Source organism: Budorcas taxicolor, chromosome 4 (assembly GCF_023091745.1).
Source record: "Budorcas taxicolor isolate Tak-1 chromosome 4, Takin1.1, whole genome shotgun sequence".
Lineage (NCBI taxonomy): Eukaryota > Metazoa > Chordata > Mammalia > Artiodactyla > Bovidae > Budorcas > Budorcas taxicolor.
This window is the reverse complement of record NC_068913.1, coordinates 117135530-117151919: the sequence shown is the minus strand read 5'-3', so window position 1 is coordinate 117151919 and position 16390 is coordinate 117135530.

The window sequence follows — 16390 nt, the reverse complement described above, 5'->3', positions numbered from 1 at the left end:
GGCCCTCCGCTCATTCTGTCTCTGGTGTATAATGTTCCTTGCCTTGTGCCAACCACACACTTTATTGCACTGAAGCTACGGGGCTTAATGGATCCTGCCTGGCCCACACGTCATCCTTCATTTCTTCCATCCTGAGGTTCTTGAACATGGTCCAAAAGATCCAAAGAGCAGTACATACTGTTGGCAGGTCAGTCTTGTCCCACTCCCAACAATCACACACACACACACACACACACACACACACATGCAAAAGTTTTAAAACCATTAAAATCTACCAGATAAACCAAGCATACAATGTTTATTTTAATTAGAAACATCCTTTTTGTCCCATATCCATTCTATATTTGCAGATCTCAAACTCCTGCCTCAGATTTCTACCAGGATATCTACATGAAGACTAGCAGAGAGCATTCTCAGAACTAAAGAACTTTAGGACAAGCATGAAAGATCATCTTTACTTAGTGGACGCGAGTGAGAGCCAGGGATCTGACCTAGGTTGTGACGGCCTTTCGACATGTCGCCTTGGTTAGGTGACAGTGCTCAGTTACTTAGTCAAGTGTTTCTGCGAAGGTGTTTTGTAGATGTGATTACTAATCAAGCACTGTGTGTCCAGTCTGCTCGCAGAGAGACCACTGAGCCACTAACTCGGCACCACTTCCCGGGCTGATCAGCCAGCTACCTGCCGGAAGGCTGACTGCACTGGGCCACTTCCATTCTAGAAGAGGCAAAGCTTTGCATGAGTAGCGCGAACACTGGACCTAGACACAGATGCTCCTTCTTCACACGCAGTGCTTCTTCCTTACCCCCTGACGGGCCATTCCACCCAGCACTGCTTCTGGTCAAGGGGCTCCCTTCAGAGAAAATTCACTAGTCTTACCGTGTTTCCCTTCCTGAAGCAGCAGCTGGCTTGACAGGTGATGGAAAGGCATTTTGAAGATGCATTTGCAGCACAAGCCAGACGGCAATACCCTGCAGGGTGGGCCAGTGTTCTCCAGAAGTCTTACTATATTGAGTCACTTTTCATATATGGTGCTATTTCTTCCAGAGCCGGGATTCATATGTCCTGGAATAAATACATGGAAATACGAGTGAGTCTAGTTTTTATTAACAATGATCCACTAGCAAAATTGTTGTCCCCATCCTTGCGAACTTGCCCTCTGCTCATCTAGAGGTCCTTATGCCAAATTAACAATTGCTTGCATTAGTGGTGGGGACAAGGGGACAATGATTCCATTGAACTAAAAGCTGACATTCCATCCAGCCACTTTGAACTCCTTCCCTGGTGCCTCAGATGGTAAAGAATCTGCCTGCTGTGCCCAAGACCCAGGCTCCATCCCTGGGTCGGGAAGATCCCCTGGAGGAGGGCTTGGCAACTCACTCCAGTATTCTTGTCTGGAGAACCCCATGGATAGATGAGCCTGGTAAGCCACAGCCCATGGGGTCACAAGCAGTGGGACATGACTGAGTGGCTAACGCATACTGATGGGGTGAATGACCTTGACCTGCAAGGGGAGCTTTGGTAGCAGTTACACAACAGAGGTGAAGAAGAAGACATCTAGAAGAATATCCCTTTGTGTCTCTTATTACCATTATATTCCTTAGTTGAAGGCAGTGGAAAACCAGAAGCCAATCCTATACAGACAGCTAATAGCCCAGAGGCTTTGGGGATGAGGCCTGGAACGCTTCACCAGGCGAGACCTCAACTGGCTGAAACGATCACTGAAGACGAAGGGAACTGGAGCTGAGAGTAAACGAAGTGAAGTGGAAGCGGCTCAGTCGTGTCTGACTCTTTGTGACCCCATGGCCTGTACAGTCCCTGGAATTCTCCAGGCCAGAATCCTGGAGTGGGCAGCCTTTCCCTTCTCCAGGGGATCTTCCCAACCCTGGGATCAAACCCAGGTCTCCCGCATTGCAGGTGGATTCTTAACCATCTGAGCCACAAAGGAAGCCCGAGAGTAGATGAGTTAGTTATAAATACCAACTGCACTCGATGGACGTGAGTCTGAGTGAACTCCAGGAGTTGGTGATGGACAGGTAGGCCTGGCATGCTGTGATTCATGGGGTCGCAAAGAGTCGGACACGACTGAGCCACTGAACTGAACTGACAGCCTTGTGACCAGTTGTAGGTATAAAGATTGTAATAGCTGTAAGAACTTCATCATTTTGTTATGTTTGAATATATGCTACCCAAATAGTTGCTTTGCTTTCTTCTATTGACCCCTTATCATCTCACACACTGTATATTAATACTAGTGAACTGTACATCGTAGTGTTTATCCTACAGGATATTGAGGAATAGGAGGGGGCATCACCTAAGGACTGACTTTGCACCCCGTTCAGAAGGGCTGGCCTGTTTTGGTTGTACACAGAATAGTTGCCTCATGCAGGGCTGAAGGATGATTTTGTTATTGTCTTCAGTTAGAGACTGATATGGCTGAAGTTTTGCATAGTCTCAGGTTCACAAGGGGGCGCTGCACAGTGATGGTCAAGTGCTGTTGACTTAGCCCCAGTTTCATTACTCAATGAGACATCCATCCAGGCGTTCCTGGGAAGGTTATTATGGCCATGTGATTTTAGGTGGTATTTATAACTGCCTTCCTTGACTGTAAGAACATTTTTATTCCAATATATTTTTCAAATGACTTTAATATTCACTATAGCAGTATCCATAGATGGACTTCCCAGGTGGCTCAGTGGTTAAGAACCTGCCTGCCAATGCAGGAGACACAGCTTTGATCCCTGGGTCAAGAAGATCCCCTGGAGGAGGAAGTGGCAACCTACTCCGGTATTCTTGCTGGGAAAATCCCATGGGCAGAGACGCCTGGCTGGCTGCAGTCCAGGGGGTCGCAAAGAGTTGGACATGACTGAGCGGCTAAACACAGCACAGACAGTATCCATAGATACGCCCTGAGTTCTCATCCTCAAATGATGGGTAAGTAAACAGGAAGGAAAAATGTTTCTCAAAACCACAGAGACGCAGAACTGAAAACAATAAATGTATCTCTATGATTTTGTTCATTTGTTCATCAGCAACTTCAGCTAAACATGAGGGAAGCATGATGACTTTTGTTCCCTCTCTGACCCTCCCTCAACCCTGACAATCTCACCACAGAGGATGGTTTGCCTTGACTTTTGCTATCCTTCAGGAAACATTTTTGTGTAATTAATAAACTCTAATGCTTACTTTATTGGCTCCAGAACAAAATGACTGTCATTCGTAACACTTACTCTCATCAATTCTGACGTTCTCTAAGACTTTGATTTCTGTAAGGGCCTGGTGTAGAAATAGTTGACATAACAAAGCTACCAAGTCTGGGATTTGTGTTAACATGACAGTTTTGAAAATAAGAATTTGATATAAATATGGAATTAACCAAGAGTCAGCAGAAAGCAGAAATTGAACAGAAACTAAGGACAACCGGCGAAGAATAATCAGTTGATTCTCATTTGAGCAAAGACATTGACACAGGAAATGACGAGACAACAGCAAGTCTCTTAAGAAAGTAATAGTCCCATAAACATGGGCTCCTGTGAAGAAGAGGGAATTGAAGCTGGGACTCTCCCACTTAAGAGACAGCTCATCAGCTCCACAACTTGTTCCCCGAGAAAGTGAAGTGAGTGATTAAAATGTTCCCAGCACAAGTACCCACCCTTCCAATCATGTGTATAACAGGTTTCTGATTTATCTTGCTGCTAAAAATTAACGAGACAATTGGACAAATACATATGAAATAATAACCTTCAGACCCTGGACATTGACAGCACAGTAGTGTGATTCCTGAAAGAAGGAGAAAATGAAGACGAACCTGATAATTATCCTGGGTTACAAGCTGAAGCAGTTTTCATTTCGCAGCACAGGAGAAGAAGCTAAAGAGAGCTCAGAATGAGATGGTGCAGACAGCAGGCTCCACGCGTGACAACGTTTCATAAAATCTGATGCCATTCAAAATGAGGGTGCAAAAAAACAGCTAAATCCAAACAAAATCTTCAGTTTAGATACTGTGGTTGTTTTCCACTCACTAAGTCATGTCCAGCTCTGTGACCCCATGGATTGCAGCATGCCAGACTCTCCTGTCCTTCACTGTCTCCCGGAGCTTGCTCAAACTCATGTCCATTGAGTCAGTGATGCCATCCAACCATCTCATCCTCTGTCATCCCCTTCTTCTGCATTCAATCTTTCCCAGCATCAGGGTCTTTTCCGATGAGGGCTGTTCACATCACGTGGCCAAAGTATTGGGACTTCAGCTTCAGCGTCAGTTCTTCCAGTGAATATTCAGGGTTGATTTCCTTTAGGATGGACTGGTTTGATCTCCTTGCAGTCCAAGGGACTCTCAGGAGTCTTTTCCAGCACCACAGTTTGAAAGCATTAAGTTTTTGGCATTCAGCCTAATTTATGGTTCAACTCTCACATCCGTACATGACTCCTGGAAAAACCATAACTTTGATTAGATACACTTTTATCCCCAAAGTGATGTCTCTGCTTTTTAATATGCTGTCCAGCTTTTCTTTCAAGGATCAAGAGTCCTTTAATTTCATGGCTGTGGTAACCATCCAAAGCGATTTTGGAGGCCAAGGAAATAAAATCTGTCACTGCTTCCATTTTTTCCCCATCTATTTGCCAGGAAGTGACGGGACTGGACGCCATGACCTCAGTGTTTTTTGTTTATTTTTTTAATGTTGAATTTTAAGTCAGTTTTTTCACTCTCCTCTTTCTCCCACATCAAAAGGCACTTTGCTTTTTGCCACTAGAGTGATATCAACTGCCTGTCTGAGACTGTTGATATTTCTCCTGGCAATCTTGATTCCACTTTGTGAGTCTCCCAGCCTGGCAATTCACATGATGTACTCTGAATATAAGTTAAAATAAGCAGGGTGACAATACACAGCCTTGGTGTACTCATTACCTAATTTTGAACCAGTCCATTGCTTCATATAAGGTTCTAACTGTTGCTTCTTGATCTGCACACAGATTTCTCAGGAGACAGGTGATTGGTCTGGTGTTCCCATCTCTTTAAGAATTTCCCATAGTGTGTTGTGATACACACAATCAAAGGCTTTAGCGTAGTCAATGAAGCAGAAGTAGACGTTTTTCTGGAATCGGCTTGCTTTTCCTAGGATCTGGCAGATGTCAGCATTTGGTCTCTGTTTCTCTGCCTTTTCTAAATCCAGCTTGTCCATCTGAAAGTTCATGTACTGCTCAAGCCTACGTTGAAGGATTTTGAGTTTTACCTTCCTAGCATGTGAAATGAGTGCAATTGTATGATAGTTGGAACATTCTTTGGCATTGCCTTTCTTTGGCATTGGAATGAAGACTGATCTTTTCCAGTCCTATAGCCATTGCTGAGTTTTCCGAATCTGCTGGCACACTGAGCACAGCACTTTAACAGCATCATCTTTTAGGATTTGAAATAGCTCAGCTGGAAATCCATCACCTCCACTAGCTTTGTTCATAGTGATGCTTCCTAAGGCCCACTTCATTTCACACTAAAGGATGTCTGGCTCTAGGTGAGTGATCACACCATCATGGTTATCTGGGTCACTAAGACCTTTTGTGCACAGCACTTCTGTGCATTCTTGCTGTCTCTGCTTAATCTCTTCTGCTTCTGTTAGGTCCGTACAGTTTCTGTCCTTTATCGTGCCCATCCTTGCATGAAATCTTCCCTTGATATCTCCAGTTTTCTTGGAGAGATCTCTAGTCTTTCCCATTCTATTGTTTTCCTCTAGTTCTCTGCATTTTTCATTTAAGAAGGCCTTCTTGTCTTTCCTTTTCATTCTCTGGAACTCTGCATTCAGTTGGGTATATCTTTCCCTTTCTCCCTTGCCTTTCACTTCTCTTTTTTCCTCTTTCCTATTTGTAAAGGCTTCTCAGACAACCATTTTGCCTTCTTGCATTTGTTTTTCCTTGGAATGGTTTTGATCACTGCCCCTTGTACAGTATTACAAACTGCCACCCATAGTTCCTCAGGCACTCGATCAGATCTAATCCCTTGAACCTATTCATCACCTCCACTGTATAATCATAAGGGGTTTGATTTAGGTCATAGCTGAGTGGCCCAGTGGTTTTCCCTACTTTCTTCACCTTGGGCCTAAATTTTGCCATACAGAGTTCATGATCTGAGCCACAGTCAGCTCCAGGTAATGTTTTTACTGACTGTATAGAGTTTCTCCATCTTTGGCTGCAAAGAACAATGTATCAAGTGTAATGTATCAAGTCAAGAAGAAATGGATGTGCAGAAACTGGAACACTCACACACTACTGGTGAGATCACAAAGTCATACACCTACTTGGGAATACTCCAGCAATTTTGTATAAAGTAAAACAAACACTGGCTGACCAGTCCAGCAATCACACTTCTCAATGCTTTCAGGGGAAGTGCTTACAGACTTGTATGTGAATATTTATCTCAGCTTTCACCATTACCACCAAATCTTGGGAAAATTCAAGTGTTCGTGAACTGGTAAATGAATAAGGTTGTTATGTTCACACCATGGAACACTACTCAGCCATTAGATAGGACTGCATTGCAGGTAGGATATCATTGCTGTAAAATTTTACAACAGGCTTTAACTGTTGTGACGGAAAACAGATCAGTGGTTCGCAGGACCCATGTGGGGGCAGAGCTATCTGCACGAGGAAGGACATTTGTGGCGCGAAGGGGGTGTTCCCTGTGACGATTGGCGTGGTGGTTACACAATCATACACATGTCTGATTGGACAGTAAGGTTAATGAACTTTATTTCATACATATGATGACTCAATAAAAGTGATTTTTAAAAAAGAATAAGAAATTCCAGGTTAGTGGGGAGAAAAACCCTTGGAGGGGTCTTGTGGCTGGGGCACGTGGGGGTCAGTGTATCTGAGAGATGCTGGTCCCGGGCCATGGCCCTGACGGGGCTCTCCTGGGCCACCAGGGGGCCGTGCACAGGTCACACAGAGTGGCTCCCGGAGGGGTCACTTCAGTGAACATCCTGACCTCAGAGAATGTGAGCTAACTCAGGGACACAACCCAGTGAGAGACGGGCCAGGGTCTGAGTGTGGGCTGTGAAACTGCAGAGCCGGACAGAACAGGAAACACACACACAACACACAGCAAACACACACAGAACGCAGCAAACACACACAGAACACAGCAAACACACACACAGCAAACACACACACACACCACACAGCAAACACATACCACACAGCAAACACACACAATACGCACACAGCAAACACACACCACACACACAGCACAACACACAAGGCAAACACACACACAACACACAGCAAACACACACCACACACACACACACACATACCACACAGCAAACACACACAACACACACACAACACAGCAAACACACACAACACACACACACACCACAGCAAACACACACCACACACACACACATACCACACAGCAAACACACACACAACACACAGCAAACACACACAGCACACAGCAAACACCCACAACACACACACACATACCACACAGCAAACACACACAACACACACACAACACAGCAAACACACAACACAGCAAACACACACAACACACACACACACCACAGCAAACACACACAACACAGCAAACACACACAACACAGCAAACACACACAACACAGCAAACACACACAGCACACAGCAAACACACACAGCACACAGCAGACACACACAACACACACACACATACCACATAGCAAACACACACAACACACACACAACACAGCAAACACACACCCACAGCAAACACACACCACACACACAGCAAACACACACAACACACAGCTAACATACACACATGACACACAACACAGAGAAAACACAGAACACAACCACATGACATACAACACACACACATAGCACACACACAGCAAACACAGAACACACACAGCACAACACACAGAACACACAGCAAACACACACAACATACACACAGCAAACACACACAACATACAGAGCGCACACAAAACACTCTGCAACATACACACAAAACATACAGCAAACAACATGCCAGCAGACACACACACACACAAGGTCACACGTCAGACTTAGGTGGAGTGGGGTCCGGCAGACAAGCACAGAGCGGCCGGTTCTGCAGGAGGCGGGAGGCCAGTCTCCACCGACAGAGGTGCCTGCTCAGCACTCATCAGGATGCCCTGGGCGCCAGGAGAGACGAAGGAATAAACACCAAAGTCAGCCCGGCTAGCCGGGTGTGAGCAGGCTCTGCCCCCACACGGTGAGGAAGGCTCGGCCCTCCCCGGGACAGGACGCTCCCGCGGGGCAGGGTGCCTGAGGCGCAGGGGCAGGGCGGTGCCGGGGACGTGGCCGGGGAAGCTGCCGGCCAGGACTGCAGCGGGACAGACGGCACCGAGGGAGGGGAGGGCAGAAGTCCTGCCCGGGGCTCAGCTGCCACAGCAAAGACCACAGACAGATGGGGGCTTAAACAACAGACAGTTACTGTCTCAGCATTCTGGAGGCTGAAGGTTCTAGACCAAGGTGCCAGCAGATCACTGTCTTCCTGGCATGGAAACAGCCTCCTCACATGGCTTTTCCTGGTGCAGCACGTGGAGAAACGGAGAGAGCATCAAGACAGAGACAGAGAGAAGGAGAGAAAGAGACAGAGAGAGGGGGGAGAGAGAGAGGAAAGGAGAGAGAGAGGCAGAGAGAATGAGAGACACACACACACAGACAGGGAGAGAGAGAGACAGAGAGAGGGAGAGAGAGGGAGAGGGAGACAGAAAGAGAGGCAGAGAGAGAGAGAGGGAGAGAGAAAGCGAAGGGGACGGGGAGAGGGCGAGACACTTTTCTGCTTCCCCTTCCTCTGAGGGCACTAATCCCATCGTGGGGGCTCACCTGCATGACCTCATCTAACCCCAGTTACCTCCCAAACCCATACACTCCTCCCTTAAATCTCGTAGAGGCTACAAACTTAAGCCGTCTATAAAAACCAATCCTTTTCTTTTACTCTCCTGAAGACTCTGCTGTCCCCCAGTAACATTCCTGTGCCTCCAGCCCATAACAGGGCTTCCCTGATGGCTCAGAATGTAAAAAATCTGCCTGCAGTGGAGGAGATACAGGAGACGCGGCTGTGATCCCTGGGTCAGAAAGAGCCCCTGGAGGAGGGCATGGCAACCCACTCCAGTATTCTTTCCTGGAGAAGCCCCATGGCCAGAAAAGCCTGGCAGGCTACATTCCATGGAGTTGGAAAGAGTTGGACAGGACTGATGGACCAAGCAGTCACACACACAGCCCACAAAACATTTCATAAAGCCTAAAACCCTGCCGTTTGGGGTTTGATTTTTCACTGCCAGCGTGAATGTGTTCCATATTTTCAGGAACAAGAATTAAACCCCAAATCAAAAATGCCCTCCATGCCACCCTCATTGAAGGAAAATGGTCACATTGTAATTTTCTAGATGAAGAAAATGTTCCCAATCAACTCTCCCTAATTGTTTGATTGGATGTTAACAATGGAGGTCCAGGCTCCTGCCGATGGTGGTGGAACATTTGGGGACCTGCTCCATTGTGTTGTGGAAATAGCGATGCAGAGAGGGGGGACCAGTGGCCCCTGACCGCCAGCACCCATTGCGTCTCCTTCCCACATGTTTCCAGGACATGCACTTCACTCACTCAGCTCTGCACAGAGGTCTGAGAACTCATCCACAAGCTTCCACGATGCTCAGCCTCCGGGCTGGAGGACCTGGCCCGCAAGGGCTCTGCCCAGGTGTCTCTGTGTCCTTCACCTACCTGCTTCCTCTCCTCCGCCTAAAACCCCACCAGGCCCTGCACAGACACCCCCATAACCACCCCAGGGCAGAGTCCACCTTGCAAATTGGCCAGCAGCTCTCTGTAAACTGCCACTTCTCTTGGCACTGAGCATCAAGAACTTTAAAAGCATGTATACTTTTTTTTTTTAATCCAATCATGATATTTTCTGAGAATCTATCCTGAGATTCTGAGAATGTCATCCAGGGCAGGCTGTACAGAGCTGCGTAATTGCTAAACACAATTTTTTAATAATGGAAAACCCAGAGGTAATTTAAATATACAACAGTAGGGTAGATGCTTTATAAACTATGATTCACCAATTCTGTGGACAATTATGCAGTCCGGAAATGATTGCAGTCATCGTTGCCGTGCTTTCATACTGTGATGTTGCCTTCCCGTTATTTCTTCCGGCTTCTTTACAAACACAGAACATAAATACACGCACACACGTATAGTTTTATTTATTTTCGGACGTGCTGCATCTCCCTTGCTGCGCAGGCTTTTTCTCCAGCCATGCGGGGCTCCTAATTGCTGTGGGTTCCCTTCTTGCAGAGCACAGCCTCCACAGCACAGGCTCAGTGGTTGTGGCACTGGGGCTTCGTTGCCCCGAGGCACGTGGGAATCCTCCCAGACCAGGGATCCAGCTCGTGTCTCCTGCATTCGCAGGTGGAATCTCTACCACCGAACCACCCATGAAGTCCCCAGGCTTCTTTTTTTAAGGTAGGGATTAATATAAAGTTAACTATGACTAGCAGTGTTTGCTTTTTCTACTTTTCTGTGTTTTCCCAATTTGTGTGCTCCACACGAATTTGTCTAATGGAGCGATAAACAGATTCTTCTCATGGAGGGAGGGAAAGGTTGTCTTTGCCGCTCGGGGTGATGCCCTGAGTCCTCATGGAAAACAGCGAGCTTGGCCGGGAATCAGTCCCCAGTGGAGGCGCTGTGGTGAGCATCTGTGAGCTCTGCTCTGTTCTGTTATCCCGCAGGCCCCAGTGCCTCGTTCCCACAGAGCTGTGCTGGATACTAACACAGTCACGACGAACGCTATCACACGGTCATCCATAAGCACGTGCACGTAAACCCCAAATTCCTCGATGTGTGATGAAGACAGAAGTTCACACCAACCTGGAGGCTGGTGGGGAGACAGATCTGAGAAGGTTTATTCTACCGAGGAACCCAAGGATTGGGCAAACTTACTGTATCTGAATTTGAAGTGTTCGTGCAGCCCCCAGACAACCTAAACCACATACAAGTCCCTGGGTTCCAGTTCTTTGAAGGAAAAGACATTTGCTTTAGTCTCCTAAGCCTCCCTTGAGTCTCAAAAGTTGATCCGGAGCTACTGATTAGGAATGTGAAGATGTAGAAATAAAGAATAGCTGTCAGGCTGAGGAACTGGCAACAATTTAGACAATGAAAAAGTGAAAGTGAAAGTTGTGTCCGACTCTTTGTGACCCCGTGGACTATACAGTCCAGAATACTGGAGTGGGTAGCCTTTGCCTTCTCCAGGGGATCTTCCCAAACCAGGGATTGAACGTGAACCCAGGTCTCCCGCATTGCAAGCAGTTTCTTTACCAGCTGAGCCACAAGGGAAGCTCAAGAATACTGGAGTGGGTAGCCTATCCCTTCTCCAAGGGATCTTCCCCACCCAGGAATTGAACCGGGGTCTCTTGCATTGCAGGCGGATTCTTAACCAGCTGAACCACCAAAGAAGCCCATTTAGACACTAACCAGCCACATAGCAGAATTGCCAAACTCCTAGTTCTTTGAAATACACGAATAAAGGACCAACACACATTCCTAAGTGATTTTTACAGGAATCAGACCCCCACCAGATGAAAATCGCTGATGGCAAGAACACAGACTGGTTGAAGCCAGAAGGTTGATGATGTTTGAAACTTAACACTGATGCCAACCAATCCGAGAACTGTACATGAACTGATCACAGCCCCTGCAGCCCCTCCTCCCACTGCCTTTAAGCCCCTTCTCTGAAAGCTATCAGGAAGTTCAGGTCTTTTCCGTGATGCCTGCAAATAAACGCTGGACTTTCCTTCACTACAAACCCAGTGCCAGTAGATTGTCTTCACTGCATGCAAGCGAACGGACCCAGGCTTGATTTAGTAACACAGCCTTTCTGGCCTCATCCTTCTTACCACCCCTGCTTCTGACGGTCTACATCTGCCTGAGATTTAACTGCTCAGGGTCCACTTTGAATTTCTCTTGACTTTTCTCTCAGTGCTCAGCTGTGTCACCCACTCTTTTCTTCATGGAGACCCTTTACAATTCCCAAGGCCACCAGGAAGCCATGCTGGTGAGGCTCACTCTCGAGGCCTGGAAGGACATTCCTTCCTGGGGCCAGTGGGACCAGCACCCCAGGTGGGGAGGAGGCCTGGGGAAGATCGAGCCTCAGTGGGAGAGAGACTGCAGGGAAACCAGAGACAGAAGGGGGAAATGAGGCCACAAGCTGAAGCTGGAGGAGAGGATGAGGTGGCTGTGACCTCACACTCAAGCTTTCAAATAATCCTCATGAAGTCTCTCCTCATCCTCCAAAGTCAAACAGATGCATCAGAGCTTGACTTCAGAATTGAAGTAGGATTCAGGCTGCAAAGAGGCAACGTGTCAGGGTTAGTGGGATAATCACTCAAATTATAGGACTAACCCAAACTCTACATTTTAAAAAGCAAAGGATATTTAAGAAAAGGCAGAGGCATTTCTTTCCTGAATTGTAGATTTAGACCAGTAGATCCCTAAATTGTCCCATGAGAAGTGAAATGTCCGATGAGAAGTGAAAATCATCTCCTTCAGAGCGTTCTTTCCTAATAATAGGTTTTCCACAGGCAGGTAGAGGACCTTCCTGCTCTGTTCACAGTGGGAGGGAGAGTGAAGGGCATTCTTGACGAGGGAAATAGAGCCTCTGGAAACTGTCGTCACAGCAGGCTGGGAGCTCAGGTGACAGGGGTGAGCTTGGCTTCCCTGGCACTGCCCTCCCCCCACCCCTCTTCCAAGGTCACTGTGACTCCAGTCTCCCCGGACACCTCAGCTCCCGGTGCCTTTCTCCAGAAGCAGAGGGCAAAGGTCATCACATTCTGCAGGTCCCACCACAGTTGCCAACTTCTTCGCCAAGTTTCCGCAGGTCAAGGTCACACTTTCCACTTCCTGTTAAGGATGTTTGCTTGTGCCTCAGTCTCCTTGGCTGACTCCTCTCCTGCAGTTATGGGAAACAGAGAATCTGGTCTTAACTCTCAGCCAAAGCGGCAAAGAATTAACGATGTCAAATGTGTCTGATGCTGGGATGTTCCAGAGTCAAATACAGCCTTTGGGGAGAGTTTCTGATCTGAAATAAAAAATCGAGCAGTTTTGAATATGTGAACTGTCGAAGCTAGAAGGAAAGCAGGGTTAATTTAGACAATAATTTAAGATGATTAAGGAAAAACAGGATACCTGAGTTACACTCTGTGCTTTTTTCCCTTTAAATAATTTATTTTCCCCACATAGCAATGTTTTATATTCAATGCTTAGTTATTGACATAGGTTACGATATCCGTCAGGGGCCCACCCAGAAAGAAAAGGCATGTTCTGTGGGGAGCCTCCCATAGAGACTGTATGTAGAGGGTGGGGAGGGTTACATGAACCACCATAGAAGGTTGGAGAACCCAGAACTGCCAGCCATGGGGAAGAATTACCATTCCCAGACACCAAGGGTCGGGAAGGACCACGGGGCCTCCCTGGTGGCCCAGCGGTCAGGACTCTGTGCTTCCAGTGCAGGGAAGCATGGTGCAGACACAGTTTGGACCCCTGGTCAGAGAACTGGATCCTGCATGACGCATGATACAGGCAAAAATGGGGGAAAAAATAAAGGAACTTGGCATCCTGGCAAGAACTTGAGCTTGTTGGAGGGGCTGTGGCACCCAACAGAGCTAAAACTTACAGACAGAGGCACCACTACCAAGAGAGGGGCCAGAGCTGTGGCAGAAAAGCAAATCCTTGCCCTCTCCCTGGCTGGTGCCTGAACATGAGGGTACAGCGTCAGGACAAGCAAGCACGAGATGCATGCACGTGCACACACACACACACACACACACACACACACCCCAGAGCATGCAGAGAAGACCAGGAAGGCAGAAGAAGGAGAGGAGGATGGGAGGGAGGAGGAGAAGGAGTAAGGGAAGAGAAGGGCAGGGATGAAAATAACCAGCACAAATATTTCATCTTATTTTTTTTTAGAACATATATTGGTTGGGACTTCCCTGGTGGTCCAGTGGTTAAAATTCCTTCCTCAATTCCTGGTTGGAGAACTAAGGTCCTACATGCCCCACAGAGTGCCCAAAAAGTAAAAAAAAAAAGAAAAAAACTTAAAGGGAAAGAAGAAAGTACATTGGTAGGAAACACTTCTAATCTCCCTCCTATTTTTTCTGCCACACTTATCACAAACCTCAATTCAGATCAAAGGAAAAATGCCGAATGGAATTAACACTTGAACCAAGAACATAGTCAGAGCCAAGCATTGATTTTTTTTTTTTTCCCCAATGAAAACCTATAAGACAGCATCAAATATGCAGGAGAGAGACAGAGAGGGAGGAAGGAAATGAGATGAAGAGAGGAGTCTGTGATGGCCAATAGAGTATGACCAGTGATTTTCTCAGGTCTCATCCTCTGCTCAGTTTTCTCGCCAAAGCCCTGAATTAGCACAAGACTGTATTTTAATGGGCGTCCCAGGTGGGACTAGTGCTGCTAAAGAACCCGTCTGCCAATGCAGGTAGACATCAGAGACTTGGGTTCGATCCCTAGGTTGGGAAGATCCCCTGGAGGAGGGCATGGCAACCCACTCCAGTATTCTTGCCTGGAGCATCCCATGGACAGAGGAGCCTGGTACACTATGGTCCATAGGGTTGCAAAGAGTCCGACAGGACTGAAGAGACTTACCACGCCTGCACTGTATTTGAACAGCCTCCCATGAAGAAAAACTAAGTTGCACTTGCTTAAAGCTATTTAAACGAAGCAGGTTACTTTTTTCTAACCAGTGTCTAAATAAGTGCAGCCCTCCTGATGATCTCCTGTGCGAAGAGCGCAGTTCTGGGAGACTGAAGTCCAGTTCCTGCCCAGGAGAGGTGACTGACTGATCCCGGTTCACAAACGTTCAGTCAGTGGCAGTGAGCTGCGTCTCACGGTGAATCTCTGTAGAGCCTCCACTCACACGGGGTCACACACCCCTGTGCGGTTTTGCTGTCCACCTTCCCCCCTAGAATGTGAGCCCTGCTTGGGCAGGAATGGCTGTCTCTTTCACTTCCCGCTGTTATCCACAACAAGAACAGCATCCAACACACAAAAGATGCTCAAAATCTATTCATTCAGTGAACCAAAAAATAAATGCACAACCAGTGAGACCTCCAGGTCTGAAGGAGACACGTTGTCTATAACATGTATGATGGTAAATGCAGGGTCCATCTCCCAGACCCCTGGTGCCAACTCCCTGAGTCCCGCCTTTCGGTCCAGGTCACCAGAAGCCTCTCCTCCTCAGACCCAGCCAGCTTGTGAAGAGCCAACAGAATCAGGCAGTGCTGGCCTTCTCTGGATGGGACTTCCTACCCCACTAGACCAGGGTCAGACAGAGTGGCCTCTGCTTCTCTTCATGCCCATAACTTAGTTTTCCAGTTTTTCCATTAGTCATGTGGGAATGTGAGGGTTGGACCATAAAGAAGACTGAGGGCCAAAGAACTGATCCTTCTGAACTGTGGTGCTAGAGAAGACTTTTGAGAGTCCCTTGGACTGCAAGGAGATCAAACCAGTCCATCCTAAAGGAAATCAAGCCTGAATATTCATTGGAAGGACTGATGCTGAAGCTGAAACTCCAACTTTGGCCACCTGATGCAAAGAGCTGACCTGTTGGAAAAGACCCTGTTGTTGGGAAAGATTGAGGGCAGGAGAAGGGGACAACAGAGGATGAGATGGTTAGACGGCATCACTGGCTCAATGGACATGAGTTTGAACAAACTCTGGGAAATGGTGAAAGACAGGGAAGTCTGGCATGCTGCGGTCCACGGGGTCACAAAGAGTCAGACCCCAGTGAGTGACTGAAAATAGCAACAACTTAGATTCATAAAGATGACATTGTGAGTGTTTAGAATGGGAAAGGTGTTGGAGGAGGTCATCAAGGGGACATGACCATCAGTTGACCCTCAAGGTAGATGCCAGCAGCGGGGGTTGCTCCCTCTCCACCGTTCCTGGAGGGTGTGTCTGCCCACTTTTCCCACAGTGAGAACCTTTCCAAGCATGCAGCTGGGAGAGAGTGAGATGGCGTAAGCCCAACTGTGGTGAGGATCTACTCAACAGTGGTGCCCAAGACAAACCTCGTAAGTCCCCCCATTTGGTTAAACTGGGATGACCCAGAGGGGTGGGATGGGGAGTGGTAGGTGGGAGGCTCGACAGGGAGGGGATATATGTATATGCACAGGTGACTCACGCTGTTGTACAGCAGAAACCAACACAACATTATAACGCAATTATGTGTTCAATAACTTCAGTCCTGTGACCCTATAGACTGTAGGCTGCCAGGCTCCGCTGTCCATGGGGTTCTCCTGGCAAGAATACCAGAGCAGGCTGCCATGCTGTCCTCCAAGAATGCAATTATGCTCCAAT